Source organism: Symphalangus syndactylus, chromosome 5 (assembly GCF_028878055.3).
Source record: "Symphalangus syndactylus isolate Jambi chromosome 5, NHGRI_mSymSyn1-v2.1_pri, whole genome shotgun sequence".
Classification (NCBI taxonomy): Eukaryota; Metazoa; Chordata; class Mammalia; order Primates; family Hylobatidae; genus Symphalangus; species Symphalangus syndactylus.
This window is the reverse complement of record NC_072427.2, coordinates 99,989,802-100,009,976: the sequence shown is the minus strand read 5'-3', so window position 1 is coordinate 100,009,976 and position 20,175 is coordinate 99,989,802. Positions and strand designations below refer to the sequence as shown.

General features: G+C 36.6%; 1 protein-coding gene across 9 annotated transcripts in view; it reads left to right on the top strand.

Annotated features, from left to right (window-relative positions):
- The window catches only part of LOC134736837 (dapper homolog 1-like), a 241,552-nt gene that overhangs the window by 61,852 nt on the left and 159,525 nt on the right, over positions 1-20,175 (top strand). The window contains exon 4 of one of the 9 annotated variants that reach the window (XM_063640626.1): positions 10,858-10,892. The exons of the other annotated variants lie outside the window; for them this stretch is intronic. The gene's annotated coding sequence lies outside the window, so the exon portion shown is untranslated. Of the gene's footprint in view, positions 1-10,857; positions 10,893-20,175 lie in introns of those variants that run through there. 9 annotated transcript variants of the gene reach the window in all.

The following is a 20,175-nucleotide window of genomic DNA, read 5'->3' as shown; positions in this document are numbered from 1 at the left end:
ATGTGTGAGACATAATAAGAAATATATCTAGTTATCACAACATTCTGTGAAAGGGAATAATTTTCTTTTTCTTGGCAATAACAAATGGGTCATATTCTATCTAGGTCTCTCTGTCTCTGTCTATGTTTATCTATCTATCAATCTACCTATCTACTCATAAGCATTCTTGAAAGGACTCTGATTGGGAGCATGTGCAAGTCCTTAGAATCCAGAAACTATATTCAAACAGAATTTCACATGCAATCCTGATGTCCATTTTCTCATTCCCTTCAAAGAGAGCATCTTGTAATGGGTACATACAATAATGTATGGGTTAAGAATATTATTTGTTTTCACTGAACCTATTAATTTGTCCTCTCCTTAGTACCCTTCAACTTGGGTGGTTCTTTCTCTACCCCTGGGGCACTGTTTCACTGCTACTTACTGGTCACTCTAGTTTATTCAAACATTATTCTCCAGAATGATGTGCCCCTGGAAAACTATCCAGTAAGGAGAAGGTCTGAGGTGGGACTCCTCTTTTCCTTGCACCAGGTTATGCAGAGAGGCATGTGTTTCTTTATTTCCCTACTAAAGAGGTAAGTTAGTTATAAAGGAGAATGCTAAAGTGTATTTAAGGTCAGGAATGTTCCCTAGTGTCCCCTTCCCACCCTCTACTTTTGGATCTAGCATCCTTGGCTCTCCAGTTCAAACTTTCCTCACTAAAATGCCATCTATTTCAAGTTCATATGTGTCAATCTCTAGCACCTCTCTCCCAAAATTGGTTGCCATTGGGAAGTAGCTCTTGGCCCACACAAGTGATCAAAACTGCAGGCCCTGGAACACAAATATTTCTTTATTTTATTTGGCTGAGTCCTTTATATATATATATATTTTTATATTATACTTTAAGTTCTAGGGTACATGTGCACAACGTGCAGGTTTGTTACATATGTATACATGTGCCATGTTGGTGTGCTGCACCCATTAACTCATGATTTATATTAGGTACATCTCCTAATGCTGTCCTTCCCCCCTCCTCCCACCCCACAACAAGCCCCAGTGTGTGATGTTCCCCTTCCTGTGTCCAAGTGTTCTCATTGTTCAATTCCCATCTATGAGTGAGAACATGTGGTGAGTTCATTTTTTAAAAAAGAAGAAACCAACATTTCACAGGAAGAGAAATTTTAGATAAAAATCCAAGTATCTTGACTTTTGTAGAAAACCCAGAATCTCGGACAAGGTGGAGTAGGAGCTGGGTCCTGTTGATAGAGAAGTTGCTTCACTCATTTGCCTGTTCCCTAGAGGCATCTGGGTTTGAGACCTTTGCCAGGGATGACTCCTCCTATCCATCTACATTAAAGTTACAACCATACAGTTTGTACTGCTCCCTCTGCATTCAGACCTGGTGGTCACAGTGAATTTTAGTTTATGACACAAGTTAAAGAAAACACTGGAAGGAAAAGCAGGAAGAAAGGAAGGTCAGTTTACCCCTAGTGAGTGAAACTACTAATACATACATAAACACACACACACACACACACACACACAGACAACCTTCTAAGGGCTAAAATTAACATTCAAAAGCCTAAGTAGCAAAAAATTTCAGCAAGCCCCATTATTTTCGTTTCTTTTGTTTTTCATTTTGTTGCCTCCTGAAATAATGAAGCTGCTATATTTCCATTCCAGCCAAGCCTCCCTTAAGTTCCGTAGGTCTCTTCAGTCTCCCTCTTAACCTCAGGACCGGAGCTACAAGAAGATAATCGTTCAGCTACTTCCATTCTTTTATAATACATGTAAAACATTTTTAATACCACACAAAATAAAGAATATAAAGTAAGAATAAAAGAACAGATTCAGATATAGAATCCTATTTCTTCTCGTTGTGGAATTGGTAGAAAATGTTATATCTAAGTTTTCCTCTGCTTTTTTAAGTGCCCCGCCCTGCTCTTTCCTGAGGTTGATCTACGCTGGGATGTTACTAGGTTGGTGCAAAAGTAATTGCAGTTTTTGCCATTATTTTTAACTTAATTTAATCACATTATGTTTAATGGCAAAACAGCAATTACTTTTGCACCAGCCTAACAACTTTTTATGCAAGGTCCTATTGCATAACATGTGCTGTGGATGTGTTCTCAGGCTGTGTGTGCCATTGTTAACACTTCCCTTTCAGCATCAGGACTCTGCTATTGTTAAGGAGGTTTGCTTTCTCCAACAGCCTTGACAAAACGATGGCTTGCTGCGTTCATTATTCATCTGGGAGAGCTCCAGTTCTGTGTCTTGCAAATCTGAGAGTTCAGCCGTGTGTGTCCACCACTTGTTTTTCTCACTGTGCCCTGCACTGATGGGAAAGCAGGCTCCACAGTCTCTAATGAAGAAGGGCAATGTCCTGCTGGGTACAATGGAGACAGAAAAATATCATAGGGACTGTAGCTCCATATAAAGCCTTCATTTAACCTCTTCATTAGCCACCTCATGCTCACTATCAAGTGTGTTACAAAAGGAATGAGTCTTCCTGATTATGCTTTTGGAGTCAATTTAAAAAAAAAACTGTTCCTTGCTAGTATAAGAATTACATTATCTTGATCTAAAATATTTTTTGAACCTATTCAAAGAAGACTATGCTTTTGAACTGATCATTTTGTCCTTCTGATTCCCCTTACAAACCTGAGAGAGAATTTTCAGAAAAAAAGTAGAAAATGGGAGGCTAGGAAATAGGGCTGTATTGATATGAAGGCCAGGTATTCATAGGCAGGGACTTCAGAGGATCCAATGAATAAGAGACTCTGTAACAGTGTTAAATGCTTAATCTTCCTGAAGGCATTGAGGTCACAGGTACTAGAATCTATAGAATTAGTGGTAGAGGACAACAAATAAGTTTCTTCATTGAGGAGGTGGCACGGAAGCTCACTGGGTTACAGAGAGTACAAGGGATGCTGGTGCATGGGAGCCCGAGAAGCAAGTGCTACAAGCTGTTAGCACTGTAATGACCCAGAAGCTAACAGCCCACAAAGAAGCATGCATAGATCTCAATGTCTTGGGTGCTAACGAGAGAGTCAGAGATAAACTCTGAAACTGTGTGGTAGCAGCAAAGACTGTAATCCTGTTAGGAAGAAATCTAGGCACCTATTCAACCTAGAGTGCAAAAACATGGCAGCCAGAAGACCTACATTTGGGAACACATAAAAGCCCTTTGGAAAAGCCTTGGCATGGGCAGTGTTTGATCCAGGTAGCGCTTTCCATGAGTCTGGTGGCATGAGGACGGCATGGTGTGATACAGAAGACCGACGTGGTTTTGAGGCTTCCTTTCTGCTATATTTTCAAGCTGGTAGAGATTAGCAAAATATAGCCTACCATAATAAAATAAGAGCATAATTTAGCATGAATGTAATGGAAAATGTCCCCCTGTTTTATGTTTTGTGGAAACAAAAGGTTTACATTGATATTAATCCCTTAATTTTGTTAGTTTGGAGGCTCCCTCTAGATATTTCAGAATTTAATTTCTTTTCTCAGAGTTTCCCTCAATTGTATTTAGGAAAACCTCTTATGTTCTCTTCTTAGAAGCCAAGGACAATAAGGAACTTTCTGGAAATAATCGACTGAAGCCACCATGCTAGTTCTTCCATGAGTAAGCTGTTCAGCCAGGTAGAATGACATTCCTATGATTCCACTGAGCGAAGTATTTCTCTAGAGATAGCTACCTAGATGTTTCAGGCTGGCACGGTTCTATGATAAACTATGGTTGGATGGAGGGAATGACCCACTGCTTGTCTCTGACTTAAATGTTCTCATCTAGACTCTAGAAAGCAGCAGTTCTAAGTCTGTGTGTTTCCATTCCCTTGTCCAACAAATCCTGTAGTTTTATCCAATATCTTTCTTCCTATATGCGATCAGAACAAGACTCTAGGGTTAAAAGAAAAAAAAAAAACAAAAATAAATCAGTCTGTTCTGCCTTGCAATCACTTTTCTAGTGTACCTAAGCATAAAACAAGAAGAATAGCAATGTCATCATCAACAAACACCTGTACTCTCCCTGACAAAAACATATATTAATTAAAGAAGACTAAAACAAAACAAAATACAAAAGAAGAACAGAGACCTTCTCTATTATAGCATAGAAAAATCTTAGGGTGGAATAGGGCCTTCATTTTCTCAAATTCAAATAGCTTCTGCTTAGGCTCACTGAAGCTCACCTTGCTTACCTAAAGTAGCTCACTTTAACTCTGATTTCTCTCGTACTGTTTGTACACTGAATTTATAAACTTATCTTCTTAGTCCGGTTTCCTTGATTTTGATTTCTTTTTTCCTGCTTTTCTTAGCTCACTGCAACGTTCTCCTCTTGTTTGAAGTTTCTCCTTTATCAATTTCTATATATTATTTTCTGTAACATATGCACTTGAGAACAACTTTAATACTTGAAGTCTCCTGTGTGCCTATAGATCAGAAAAAATTCTAGGTTATGAGTAATGGAAAAAATTCAAGATTTCTTACAGTGAAAAGGGAAAGGCTGGGAAAAACAAGCAAAATATGAAGAGTTCTAGAGTGTTTATTTTTCTCATAATAAAGTTCATGTTAATAAAAATGTCTGGATTAACTGGCACTGCTTTTGTGAACTTGATCTCCAACCAGCTTCTTGTTATAAAATATACTCAGGATTCAAAGTCTAGAGGGAAAGCCTGAGCTTGCCTAATCCTCATTCAAATGCTTGCTACCTGACAGTGCCAGGGTGTGGAAACATTGGGACAGACTTGCCCCCCAACTCCCTTTTTTTTTTCCGTTGAGACAGAGTCTTGTTCTGTTGCCCAGGCTGGAGTACACTGGAGTGCAGTGGCACAATCTCGGCTCACTGCAACCTCTGCCTCCCAGGTTCAAGCAATTCCCCTGCCTTAGCCTCCTGAGTAGCTGGGACTACAGGCACATGCCACCATGCACAGCTAATTTTTTGTATTTTTAATAGAGACAGGGCTTCACCGTGTTAGACAGGATGGGCTCAATCTCCTGACCTCGTGATCCACTGGCCTTGAATCTTCTCATTTGAAATGGTCACTAGGCCAGGCATAGTGGCTCATACTTGTAATTAGGGCACTTTGGAAAGCAGGGGCTAGAAGATAGTTTGAGGTCAGGAGTTTGAGACCAGCTGGTTAGCATAGTGAGACCCCCATCGCTCCAAAATAACTTTTTTTTTTTTTGAGATGAGTCTCCCTCTGTCGCCCACGCTGGAGTGCAGTGGTGCAGTCTTGGCTCACTGCAGCCTCTGCCTCCCAGGTTTAAGCGATTCTCCTGCCTCAGCCTCCCAAGTAGCTGGGACTATAGGCGCCCACCACCACGCTTGGCTAATTTTTGTATTTTTAGTAGATACGGGGTTTCACCATATTGGCCAGGCTGGTCTTGAACTCCTGACCTTGTGATCCACCTGCCTCAGCCTCCCAAAGTCCTGCGGACACAGGCATGAGCCACCGTGCCCAGCCTATAAAATAACCATTTTACAAAAATTGCTGAGTAAGTGGCACATGTCTGTAGTCCCAGCTACTAGGGGGGCCGAGGTGGGTGCATTGCTTGAGCCCAGGAGTTGGAGGCTGCAGTGAGCTATAATCACACCACCGTACTCCAGCCTGGGTGACAGAGCAAGACCTTGCCTCAAAAAAAAAAAAAAAAAAAAGAGAGAGAAAATGGTCATGGCCATTACTTTCAAAGTCTATACATAAAAAGGATTCCTTGAAGAGGAATATTGAGTAATAAGAAAGATTTGGTATTGAATGGCTAAAAACTGACAATTACCCACCAAAAATGTAATTTTAATTGTACTTTATTGTGGAAAATATTATACAACTATCAAATATATTATTAAACATTTTAAAAATTTGATTCGATGTTCTGTCTTTAGCATCCAACTAAATAAAGCTTGCATGATTATTATGAGACTAAGGGAAATTTTAGTATAAACACCTATACATCTTTAACATTTCTGTTTTTCATATAAACTTCATAATAACTATTTTCATAGTTATATTTTATCAAATAGATAAGATATAATTTGCTTATAATCTACCACCTCAGCCCAGGCTCACAGTATCAAACACAGGCTAATATTTATTTATTTTGTTGACATAGATAATAACATAAAAACTGTTTTTATTTGTATAGTCCTTTTCCTACTTTTAGATTATAAGATAATCTCCCACAAGAGAAATTACAGTGTTAAATGTCGTAAACATGTTAAACCTTGATCAGTATTGGTACATTACTTTCTAAATACATTCAACATTTGTAAGCTTGTTTTGAATAAGGCTGTGCAAAAATAAGGTAGATAAAATGGCTGAAACTTCAATTAATGGAATAGATGTACTATATATGGCCATAGAGAGAGAGAGAAGCTGCTTGCCTTAAGCTCTACAGAGGGCTCAACAAGCTTACACACACACACACACCCATTACACTATAAAGAAAAATAATCTGCATCTGATATATGGTATAGTCGTATGATAATCTTGGCAGAAATCTGGACTTAATGCTCATAAGTAGTAACATGCTAGCACTTCATTACATATTATTGACTTTCACTCATATTGGATGCAAAAAACTATTCCAAAACCATTTGCAACGGAATAAAGCATTCAGTTTGCATGTTGGGAAAACTATTAAAAGTCACTGCATGAAATTAAGGAAATCTCTGAGTTTATGAGGCTGCTTACCACATTTAAAGTTGACAGTATGGTTCTTAGGAGGCAGCAGAATGATTATGGTAAAACACTGTACGTAGTAAGAGAACTTAAATGCCAAAGATCATTTTACCCAGGAAAAGAGGTAGAGAGGGAGTAATGAAACTAAAGACTAGACCTAAAACTTTGGGCTTTATTCTTTCAGAGCAATTTCCTTTTTTTAAATGTACAGAAAAAGAAGTACTTAAAATAATTAATAGAATATTCTGTAAGTAATTCAATTATGCTAAAATTACTTTGACTGTCTCTCTGCACTCTCACAGTATTGGGGTAGGTTCACACAGGATGAAGAAGAGAATTCTAAGTCAGAATGTTAAGAGTTAATGTTTCCTTTAAATACCAGAGCTTGCCTTTGTGATTTATGAAAATGGAACAAGACTGTGGGATCTTTGAAAATAGAGTCAATGTCATATTTATTCAATATTCTTTTTTTTCCCAGCTCTATATTTATTTAAAAGACTGTTTCTCCACTGTTCTGCAGTACGGCATTCATTATGAAGTCAGCATTCATATGTGATCAATACGTTCTCTGTTCTTTTCAACTTTAGTCAATTTGCCCATCTTTGCATCACTATCACACTATCTTTACTTCGATAGCTCTACAGGTCTTAATATTTGGTTGAATAAATTCTCCATAGTTGTTTTTCTTTCTCAAAAATTTGTTTAACAGCTTTATTGAGCTATAACTCACATACCATACAATTCATCTATTTAAATTATACAATTGAATTTATATGATATATAGCTATAGATATGTGCAACCACGGCCACTCCTAGTTTTAGAACATTTTCATCACCACATGAAGAAATCTTGTACTTTTAAGTTATCAACCCCTACATTCCCATCCTTTCTCCAGCCCTAAGCAACTCTAATCTACTTTCTGTCTCTATTCTGGACTTTCATATGAATGTAACTATATACTGGACTTTCATATTAATATATATAATTCAGTAATATAATATGATTATATAATGTGTGATCTTCCATAATTGGCTTCTTTCACTTTGCCTGGTTTCAAGGTTCATCCGTATTGTACCATGTATCAGTACTTCTTTCCTTTTTATGGAAAAATTATATTCTATTTTATCTTAGTCTACTTTTTGATTATCCATTTATTCACTGATGGACGTTTGAGATGTTTCTACCTATTGGCTGTTAATACTGAATAATACTGTTATAAACATATGTGTACATGTTTTATTCTGTACATATAGGTTTCATTTCTCTTGGGTGTATACCAAGGACTAGAATTGCTGGGTCATATGGTAGCTCTGTGTCTAATTGTTCACGGAACTGCCAGATGTTTTTCATCCCCATTTCCCAGCAACAATGTATAGGGGCTCAATTTCTTTATATCGTCACAAACACTTGTTATTATCTACTTTGATTCTAGCCATCCCAGTTCGTAAGAAATACAATCTCATTGTGGTTTTTATTTGCATTTCTCTAATGACTAATGTTGTTAAGTATCTTTTTATGTGCTTATTAGCCAGTTGTGTATCTTCCTTGGAGAAATATCTATACAGATACTTTGCACTTTTTAAATTGTATTTTTAATTATTGAGTTGTAGAGTTCTTTATATATTCTGGATATAAGTTTTCTATCATATATAATTTGCATATATTTTCTATTATTTGGATTGTCTTTTCACTTTCCTGACAGTGCCTTTTGAAAAACAGAAGTTTTTAATTGTGATAAAGTCCAATTTTTCTATTTTTTCTTTTGTTGATTATGCTTTTGGTGTCATATCTAAGAAACTTTTGCCAAATGTAAGATCATAAACATTTACCCATGCATCTTTTGTCTTTTTCATTCTTGCATACAAATATAATTTCTTGCATAATTAAAATATGCTTAATGCATGCATATTAAAAATGTAATTACTAGAACATCAAAGAGGATGAATGTTAAAAGTATGTTAATTGCCACTGTAGATTATTCAGGTTGTTTTCTGTGTTTAACTACTGTTATATGAAAAAATATAAGGGTTCAGGTATATTGCTAGTATGCTTTGGTCTTCTTTACCAAACCTTCAATTAGATGAAAATAATTTGTATAACCCCCAAGCTAAAAGATTCAAAATAGTATTTTCAAAATGTGAAAGCTTAATTTTGTCAACTTAATTTTCCTTAAAAGCATCACAATGAATTCATTGATTTTTCTAAAAAAAAAAAACTCATTCCTTGGACTATTTTAACTTTTAAAATGTTTACTAAAACCAGTGTGTTTAATAAGAGCATGACTTACATAGTTTATGTAATCCCTGTTAGTATATTGTTACTGGATTTCTCTTAAAAATAAAAGCAAAATTATTTAAGTTATAAACATATTATAAACATATGTGTACTTTTTTTGTACATTGTCATTTTTATAATCTTATTTTCAGGTTATATTAGGGTTTATTCATTTTGGGGTAAGAAGGCATAAAATATAAGAAAGCAAAAATTATAGAAAAGATGGGTGAATGAATGAATAGCTGATACCATGAAAGAGGGAATAATCAGTAAATTATATAGATATATATTCTTAAGTAATTAAACTTACGAGAGTATTTTTTTCCTCTATCCAATTTCATTTACATTTGGATAAATTTAACTGGAAAGCACAGTTCATGAATTTTACCGTACAGCAATGAGCAACTAGATTGCAAAAGATAATAAACTCAACATGTAGCCCATCCCATGTCAGAATCAGATTTAATGTTGAATGCTGCATTTTAAAAATGACAAATTCAAATAAATATTTACAAAGAAGAATTGACAGAATGTAAACATTCTAGAAAATATTTTATAGAGAAAGAGTTGAAGAAATAGGAGTGTTAATGTAACTAATAGATGCCTTCAGGAAACATAATGGCTCTTTTACATTTTTGAAGAACAGCACAAAAGAAGATTGAGTTATATTCATAACTAGAGAGAATTTAGAGTTAATACATAAAAATTATAAAACGATGGTTTTGCCAGCATAAAGATTTTTATAATATTTTCCAAATTTGTAGAGTGATTCAAGGAGCAGAAACAAGACTCTGAACTCTTCTACATAGATATTCTTACATAGTGTGTGATGCTTCTGAACAGGCGGTTTTTGTGTTTGTTTCACCCGTAGGCCCTAGGATTCCATAACACGTTGTTGTTAAATCCTCTGTTAAAATGTCTGAAGACACTATTAAAATGAATTGTTTCAGTCACTATTTTTCTTAAAGTGAAACCACATTACTGAAATATATTGTTTTTTGTCCTATATGAGGCACAATCCCATGACCACCTGTTCATAGAATACATCTAACCCAATCTTTGTTATTTACGGGGTTTGATGATACTTCTGATGCAATTGAAGACGTGAACAAAATGTTCTATATTCTCAGTGCCAATTAAGCTTAAAATAGTTGGAATTTTATGAAGCACTCAGTTTTCTGACAAGAACCCACTGAAGAGTCTCCTCAATGCATCTTGATACTAGATAGCTGGAGACCTTGAACATCAAGGCTACGTATGACTTCCCTTGGAGAGACAATTTTAGTGTGGTGGGTACACTCCAAATTGAACCTGTACTTTTGTAGAGGGATTGCCAATTCTTCAACAGTATTCTCTGTTACATGTAGCTTATAGATGATTATTTTTGCCTAATGTAAAATCAAATGAACACATGCGTAACTTTTTTCTTTTTCTTCTCTTTTTTCTGTTTCCTCACTCCTTCTTTCTCCTTTTGTTAGTTAGTAATTTTTTTATTACCCTGGTGAGATTAAACCTGGGGCAAATAATTATTTTTACTTCAATAGTTGGGGTAAATAAATGCATATATAAACATAGACACATTTATTTTTGATACAGATGTCTAAAACTGGCAAAGATACAGACTGAAAAGGAGAAAAAAACCCCAAAACTCAAATTTGTGGTCAACTGAAACTTGGGAAGACCAAGTCTGATTTGTTCCTGAAAAAGAACTAGTTAAGAGAGTGTTGAGATTTTATACTTCCAGGACAAGTATCTAGGATAGTTTTTCTACTTGCAAGGCAGTGGAAACAATATGTGAAAATATATGTGAAAAATTAAAATTATGTATCTAATAATGAAGCTGGATAGTGCTAAAGTTATAATATGTGCTTTCGAGTTAAACTACTGTATTTGATACCATGTTCCAACATTCTTTTATTGTTGTAGATCAGCCACTTAAGTTCTCTGTGCCTCAGTTTTCTCATCTGTAAACTGTAAGTAATAGTAGTACTCATTACATTGGATATAATGAGGACCAAACAAAATAATAGATTTATCTAAAACTAATAGCTTATAAAACTCTTAGAAACATGTATGACACAAACAAATTGCTCACCACGTGTTAGTTATTATTTTCTATTATTTTAATGCAAAGAGTTTCTATTATATATTATTTGCTTGTTCACTCTGAAAACTCTAAAGATAAAGTTAAATACATTAATCACTCATCAGACTTATTTATGCTCAGGTCACTGGAACACTAAGTTAGTTCTCAGTCTTCTGAATATAGACGCTTCAGAAGAGACTGCAGTAGTTTGCTAGGGCTACCATAACAAAGTACCAGAGACTCAGTGGCTCAAACAACAAAAATTTGCCCAAGATCAAGGTATCAGCATGTTTGGGTTCTTCTAAGGGCTTTGTCCTTGGCTTGAAGATGCCTACCTTCTCCCTGTCTCTTCAAATACCTTCCCTCTGTATGTGTTTGTGTCTTGATCTCCCCTTCTTAAAGGACACTCATTATATTGGATTAAAATTCACCCATATAACCTCTTTTTAATCTACCTACCTCTTTAAACATCCTGTCCCCAAATGCAGCCACATTCTGAGGTTCTGAAGGTTAGGACTTCAACTTATGAATGTGGGGGTTAATGGGGAACAATTCAGCCCATAGCAGCCTCCATGGGTGATGAGATGCTAGAGGTGAGTATGTTAAGATTGGAACAGAATTAACCAAAACGGTACATTCAAGGTGTGGCCCAGGGAGCCCCATGAGAATGTCAGCTTGATTAATGGCAGGAAGGCAGCCTCTAAGGCAGAGCTCAGAGGAGCTGTGGGGGCATGCTTAGCAAATTATGCGCAGCTGTAATTTGTAGGGGTCTTGAGAAGCCTCACCAAGAATAAACATCTAGATTGGCCATGGGCATTAACCCATTCTGCAGGCATTAATGAAGGATATGGGGATGCCAAGGCCTGAAATAAGTTTTAAAGTGTAGAAAATTTCTGAATGTTTTAAGGCAATATACTTCAAAATAAGTGATGAAATTCACAAACTTTGTTAAAGCTAAAGTGGAATACAGAGACTAGCTTAATAATTTGCAGCATCACAAAGGGATTTGGATAAAACTTGATGAGTTAAATTTAATACTTTGAAGATATTGCAGGTTCAGTTCTATTCTAGACCACTGCAATAAACCAAATATCACAATAAAACAAATCATTTGAACTTTTTGATTTTCTCATGCTTATGAAAGATATGTTTATACTATACTGAAGTTTAATAAGTATGTAATAGCATTATGTCTAAAAAACAGTGTAGGTTTCTTAATTAAAAATAATTTGTTACTAAAAAATTCTAAGAATAGTCAGAGCCTTCAGTGAATCATAACCATCTTTCTGGTGTAGGGTCTTGCTTTGATATTGATGACTGATGACTACTCAGGGTGGTGTTTGCTGAAGGCTGGGGTGGCTGTGGCAATGTAAAAAAAACCACAACAATAAGATTTGTAGCAGTGACTGAATCTTCCTTTCATGAAAGATTTCTCTGTAGCATGCGATGCTGTTCGATAGAATCTTACCAACAGTAGAACTTCTTTTAAAATGAGAGTCAATCCTCTCAAGCTCTGTCACTGTCTTATCAACTAAGTTGATGTAATATTCTCAATCCCTTGTTGTCATTTCAGCAATATTCACAGCATCTTTGCTAGAAGGAGATCTGCATTTCCAGAAATCACTTTCTTTGCTCATCCATAAGAAACTCCTCCTCATCTGTTAAAGTTTTATAAAGAGATTACAGCAATTCAGTCACGTTTTCAGGCTTCACTTCCAATTCTAGTTCTTTCCTGCTTTTCACCACATCTGCAGTTACTTCATCTACTTAAGTCTTGAACTCTTGTAAGTCATCCCATGAGGGTTGGAATCAATCCCTTTCAAAATCCTGATATTGCTGATATTTTGACCTCCTCCATGAATCATGAATATTTTTAATGACATTTAGAATGATGAATTCTTTTCAGAAGGTTTTCAATTTACTTTGCTGAGATCCATCAGAGAAATTGCTATGGTAGCTATGGCCTTACAAAATGTATTTCTTATGTAATAAGACTTGAAAATTGAAATTACTTCATAATCCATGGCTGAAGAATGGATGATCTGTTAGCAGGCATAAAAATTAACATTAATCTCCTTGCACATCTCCATCAGAGCTCTTGGGTGACCAAGTACATCATCAACGATCCGTGACATTTTGAAAGGAATCTTTGTGAGCAGTAGGTCTCAACATGCACTTAAAATATTCAGTAAGCCATGCTATAAACAGATGCACTGCCATCTAGCTTCATTGTTCCATTTATAGAGCACAGGCAGAATAGATTTAGCACAATTCTTAAGAGTCTTCGGATTTTCAGACTGGTAAAAGAATGTTGGCTTAAAGTCATCGTATGCATTAGCCCCAAACAAGAGAGTCAGCCTGTCCTTTAATATATTGAAGCCAAGAACTGACGTATCTGTAGCAATGTTTTGGATGGCATTTTATTCCAATAGCAGCCCTTTTTGTCTACATTGAAACCTATTGTTTAGTGTAGTCCTTCTTCATCAATTACGTTAGGTAGTTCTAGATAACTTGCCGCAGCTTCTATGTCAGCACTTGCTGCTTCATCTTGCATTTCTATGTTATGGAGACGGTTTCGTTCCTTAAACCTCATTAACCAAACTTTGCTAGCTTCCAATTTTTTTCTGCAGCTTCCTCAAGTTTATAGAATTTATAAGAGTTAGGCTCTTGCTCTGGATTAGCCTTGGCTTAGGAGAAAGTCGTGGCTTGTTTAATCTTCTATCCAGATCATTAAAAATTTCTACACATCAGCAGTAGGACGGTTTCCCTTTATTATCATTTGTGTGTTCACTGGAGTATTTAAATTTTCTTCAAGAACTTTTCTTTTGCATTTACAATTTGGCTAACTGGTACAAGAGGCCTACCTTTTGGTCTGTCTTGGCTTTTGACATCCTCACTAAACTTAATTATTTCTAACTTTTGATTTAAAATGAGACGTGCAACTCTTCCTTTTACTTGAACATGTAGAGGCCATTGAAGGGTTATTATTGGCCTATTTTTAATATTATTGTGTCTCTGGGGATAAGGAGGCCCTAGGAGAGGAATAAAGGAGGAAATGGCTGGTCAGTGGAGCTGTCAGAACACAACATTGATCAGTTGAGGCTGTCATCTTATATGAGCATGGTTTGTGGTGCCGCAAAACAATTGCAATGACAATATCAATGATCACTGATCACAGCTCACCATAGCAGATATAATAATAATGAAAAAGTCTGAAATACTGTGAGAATTACTTGAATGTGACACAGAGACACAACTTGAGCACATGCTGTTGGAAAACTGGCACCTGTCGACTTGCTCATCACAGGGTTGCCACAAACTTTCAATTTTTAAAAAATGCAATTTTGTGAAGCACATTGAAGTGAAGTGCAATGAAGCAATGTGTGCCTGTATTTGGTGTTTTAATCAGAATCTCTAATGTTTTTCTTAAAATTCAGATGGTTTGGGAAATGCATCCTGAGGACACAAACATACAGCAAACAGAAGCGTCTATTGTACCCCCAACTTAAAAAATAGTGCATCTCTCATAGTGCCTTACAAGAGGGAAACATAATTTGAGAAAGTAGAGTCTATTAAGCCCCTCAGATATTTCACAGTGTACATTTTTGTGTTGCTACAACTTCGTGCATCCCTCTTTCTGTTCCATAAAAAAAGGAACTGCTAGAAACTTGGCTCTTTTCCAAATTGCTATGAGTCCCATTTACTTTTGTTTTATGTGGAGCTACTCTGCAATATAAACACTACCTTTGTTCTGAAATAGAATTATTATGTTTTAGGTCACATTGGAAAACTTGTGCATGTCTGGGATAAGCACTGCCTTCTGATTTTCCCAAGAAGGGATCTTTATCTTAAATAAATGGCCTGGCTCTTTCTTAAGCCATTTTAATTTGAAAAGTACCAGAGGAATAGCAAATTTCAAAGTCTTTATACTGCTGCACCTGCGTGTGTGTGTATATGTGTGCTTCTTATCAAAATAATATTGTTCAGTCTGTTGCTTTGAGCTCTCTGACATTGGGAAGAAAACATCTCACTTCATATATTTCTGGCCAGGTTTCTATGATTAATTTCATGCTACAAGAGAAAATTCCAAAGACCTGTAGTGTCAAAGATCACATTCAACAGCCTAGCTTTTGATGTTCTTTCTCTTTTTAATAAATCACATACATGTCTCTGCATAGCCTACTCAGTTCCAGAATTATGAATGATGATCAGCTCTTGTGATACTGTCTTAAATAATTTTTTGATTTCATACTAGTCTTTTCAACAAGTATTTATTAGATAACTATGTTATTTTCTGAAATATCCTAGGTAGTGACAGAAGTATGTGAAATAATCAGTCTTTAAATTCCTTACATTTTAAAAAGGTAACAAGATATGCTAAATTGTAAAAACAAGTAGTATAATCATACGAAATGTACATAAAGAAAGACTAAATTTAATATACATTTAAATATCCAGAACAGTGGACAAATAATGAGAAATTTTAGCTTCACTGAAGTTTTCTAAATACACTCCAAAGAAGATGTAGGATTTGAGACAGGTGAAGAATTCTGAAAGAGGAAAAATAAGATCAATGGCTTAGCAACAAGGGTGCCTGTGATTCCTATGTCTTGTGGAGACCAGCTAGTCTGAAGTGAGGCCAAAAGTTGAGAGTTGTGAAGAGTCTAGACTAGCAAAATGGAACTAAACTGCCCCATGGAGCTTGGTACATCACATAAGGGATAGAGGTGCAGACTTGGTCCAATAGGTAATGAAGGTGTTGATAAAGGAAATGGCGTGGTAAAAACCTACTTTGTGAAACGTAAATTTGCTGACTGTGAAAGATGACATGACTTGGGGGACACTAAAGTTAAGAGATCTTGTCACTTTCCATATGTGAGTTCATTAGAGCTGGGGCTAGGGTGAAAGCAGAGAAAATGAGAAGAAAAGGTCAAACAGAGCAGACATTATTAATGCAATGAATCCGGTGGTAACTTAAATAATAAAAAAGAAAGACACTACAGTCCATTGTAGCATTCCATATTTGGTGCCTGGCGTCTGATGTTTCCAGTAACAGAATTGGAGAAACTAGGGAAAGTATTACTAAGTTGGAAAGACAAAGAAGTCAGTGCCTGGACTAATAAGATAAACTTGGGGGTCCTCTGAGGGGTAAATATCATAAAGGTGATAGTAATTATCAATCAGAATGAAGTTAGGATGGTGATATTGATTTGGAAAAGGGGGCATTAAAATGGAAATTGTAAAGTCTAAGTAAGTAGGCTCACCAAGAAAAACAGAGCAGAGAGAGAAAAGTAGAGGACAATTGATAAATGGTTTAGTCATGTTCACCATTAGGAGATGGAGGGAGGATGTCACATGAAAGAGGGGGGAATAGTTGGAGAGGTAGTGAGTTTTCCTAAATAATGTCATGGAAGTCAAAGGAGGAGGGAGTGTTTGTTTGAAAATATTAGCTTTTAAAGTATAAAGCAGAACAAGAAAGAAGTGAAGGAAGGAAGGAAAGAAAGAAGGAAGGAAGGGGAAGACAATTGCTTTAAGTGAGACAAGAGAGTTATAACTCGACTTTTAATAGAGCTATTTAGTATAATAGCAGGAAAAAAATCGTAATTGCAGGGTAGAAGGGAAGAAAGGCAAGGTGAAGTAATGTAGGTAGAAGATAAAGCCAACGTCATTGAAAGTGCCTATATAAAAGGTGTGACAATAATTAGGAGCCAGAGGATAAAGTGGAGGTTTTCACATTGTAAAGATTTCTTTACATATGTGAAAGTAAAGTATTTAAGTGGAAGTATCTTTGAGAAGTTAGAAGGATTTAAAGCACACATGAAGTGGTAAGATGTGTCTCTTCTCCTTCACCAGGTTAACCTCTCTATCTGGATCTTTGTTAGTGCATCTTTTTCAATCTCTCCCAAAACCTCGTGTCATTAATTCTTTTTTTGAGGTTTGCATTCTCAAGCAGCTGTCTGCACTGGCTTCTTGCCAGTGTCTGCAAACACACTCTGGTCTCCCCATCCACAAGATATTTTCTCTTACTTGTGCTATACTTCTCAGCTACAAGCTCTCTCTTTTTCCCTCTTATAGAGTTTTCTTCCATTACTTTTACTAGAGCTTCCTTTGTATTCATAGTTCTGCACGCTCCACAAACACTACTCTTGTCAAGATTATTAATGCGCCTTCATTACCAAATCAACCTGCTGATGTCTTTTTCCGTCTTAAAACACTGTTTCTTTTTGGCTTTATGACACCACACTCCTGGCTTTCTTTTATCTCTCAGTATTCTTTGCTAATTGCCTCGCTGCCCTCTCTTCCTCTCACTTGTTCTGTAATCCACCACGCTGCTCTCGTGGCTCCAACTGTCATTCTTATGCACTTGAATCCCAATTCTGGATAAGGGCCTACATCTCTCCTGACTTGCGGACTGGATGCTAGATCCCATACAACCCTCTAACTCAATGTTTCTATGGCTGAAGTCATATAGGATAGATATTCCCAAACCTGCTTTCCTCCTGGTGTTCTGTATCTCAATAATAGCCCACTCTCCACTAAGTTAGCCAAGCCAGAAATTTTGCTGTTATCCTTGCTCTCTCCTTCTTCCTCTTCTCTCACATCCCATCTGCAAGTAAGTCTTCTTGGTTTTATTTCCTAAATATCTACTAAATCCATCTACGTCATTTCACCTTGACTGCCACCATACTTATTCAGGGCACTATAATTTTGGCCTAAATTGTAGAAATTCCCACAACTGATGTGTTTGCTACTGGTTTTTGTCCTTTTCCACCTGTTTCCTCAACATCTCTTCTCCAATTCATAAAGCAGCCCTTAAATATGAGCCAAGTCTTGGTATTTCCCTGGATGGAGCACTTCCGCAGCTCTCCACTGGGCTCTTTATAACATACAAGCCCCTTAACATGCCTATGTATTAGTTTTTTAAAAGTATTAAATAATAAAAATATTAAATATCTAACTGTGTGCCAGACATTATCTCACATAACCACTAAGTTCCTCCAATGAATGGTTTTGTTTTGTTTTGTTTTGTTTTGTTTTTTTTAGATGGAGCCTCGCTCTGTCGATAGGCTGGAGTGCAGTGGCGCAATCTCGGCTCACTGCAACCTCCACCTCCCAGGTTAAAGCTATTCTCCTGCCTCAACCTCCCGAGTAGCTGGGACTACAGGCCATGCCAGCTATTTTTTTGTATTTTTATTAGAGACAGGGTTTCACCATGTTGGCCAGGATGGTCTTGATCTCTTGACCTCATGATCTGCCTGCCTCGGCCTCCCAAAGTGCTGGGATTACAGGTGTGAGCATTGCACCTGGCACCATCCAATAATGTTTTAAATCAAATCTGAATTACTTCAGTGCCTCTTTGTAGTCTCTGCTTCCCACGTCCTTCCTAGTAAATCCATGCGGAGTTCTCCGGGAAAATCTCTTATCATTCCACCTTCATGTCTGTGCTTCAGCCAGATTAAATCTTTTCTACATGCTCTCTCTGTGAACATGCCATGCTCTTTTTTATGCCTACACCTCATTTCCATCCTACCTCACTGCCTTTTCTTAGCTAATTCTTACTAAAATTTTAGATCATAACTTGCATGTCACTTACTTCAGGAATCTGGCACTAATATGCTACCAATTCCAGCTTGGACATCAATGCTATGCGCTTCCCCACCATTCTATATTTGCCACTCAAGGCATTTATGATATTTTATTACAATCGCCTGTCTACCCCAATGGAAAATAAGCTTTCTGAGATCATTACTTGTTTTGTCCACCATTGTATCTGTCAAGGCAGTGGCCTGCAGAGAGTAAGTGCCTGGTGATTATCCTTTGAATGAGTGAAAGAATGAATGGTTTTGATGTAGGTTTATGTCAATGTAAGGAAGATAAATGAAGAAATTCAGGTTTAAATGCTCTTAAGGTAAGAGCATCTGTTCGGAATGTGAGTTTGGCCACAGGAAAATGTAAACAAATAGAAAGAAACATGGAGTTCTGGAGTAGCCTTAATGATCATCAACAAGAAATAGAATTGTTGAGGTGAGTAAGGAGGCCAGAGTAAAATTGGATGGCAAAGACCGAACAATGATTTCTGCACCTTTCTCCAGAGGGAACTGTGCTATGGAGAAAGAGCTCAGAGCTCAGAAGTTGGTTGATAGAAGCCCAAGGCTGAGAATCAATTCAGTGCTTAGAGTGGCATGCACTAGTATGTGTGTGTGTGCCTCTGTTTGTGTTGGAGATGGTGGTACCTGTGAGGTGGTGTACAGCATAGAAATAATGGTGGTTGTGAAGCCAACATATATATAACCAAACCTAAAATTTGAATGAAAAGAGATCCACTCTGCTGGAATAAATTAGGTGATATGTGTGAATGGGAGATTTAGAATGGCTACAGGTTCCACTTCACTTCACTAGTGAAAGGAAGATATTGAGACGAGAAGCAGAGCATCAAAGAATTTATCAAATTTAGTATTTACTAATTGATCTCATTGCCTGTAATGACGGAAAACTACTTTTCACAAATATAGGTGTTTCTATCCAAGTCAGAACTGGTCAATAAGAAATAGTTGATTCTTCACTGGCAAAATTGTGATCAATAGGATGATTGGAGTTTCTTAAAAAAAAAATGTGAAGTCCGTTCTATATTTCTTTTCTTGATTTCAATCTGTATAGAAAACAAACACTGGAAGACTCGTTTCCCCAGGGCAACTAATTTATCCATCTAATGCACTCATTTTGGGATGAATCAATCAACTCTCCAAGTATTTATTGATCCCCTATTTTTGGCACAAGATGATGCTAAGTACTGAGAGTAAACAAGAAAAATATAAAGCATGATCTCCACCCTCTCAATCTGCACTGTGCTCCTATGTCAGTTAATCTGCCCCGATTTCATTGTCATTTCACATTTTTATACTAGTAATGTTATTGTGACTGTATTAGTGGTAATGGTATTAGTGACAAAGACTTTTACTGATAATTTCTTGCTATTTAGCTGGTCTTCCATAATTCTCTTTAGAGTCATCCATAACTACTGGCTCTTTTATGTAATCAACTGTCTTTTCATTTTTTTAAATAAAATGCTAACTTGATAGCATGTTGTAGGTGATAGTAAGCTTCTTGTGAATTTTAACATCAATATTCCCTATGCTATTCCGTAAAATGTGCTGTTT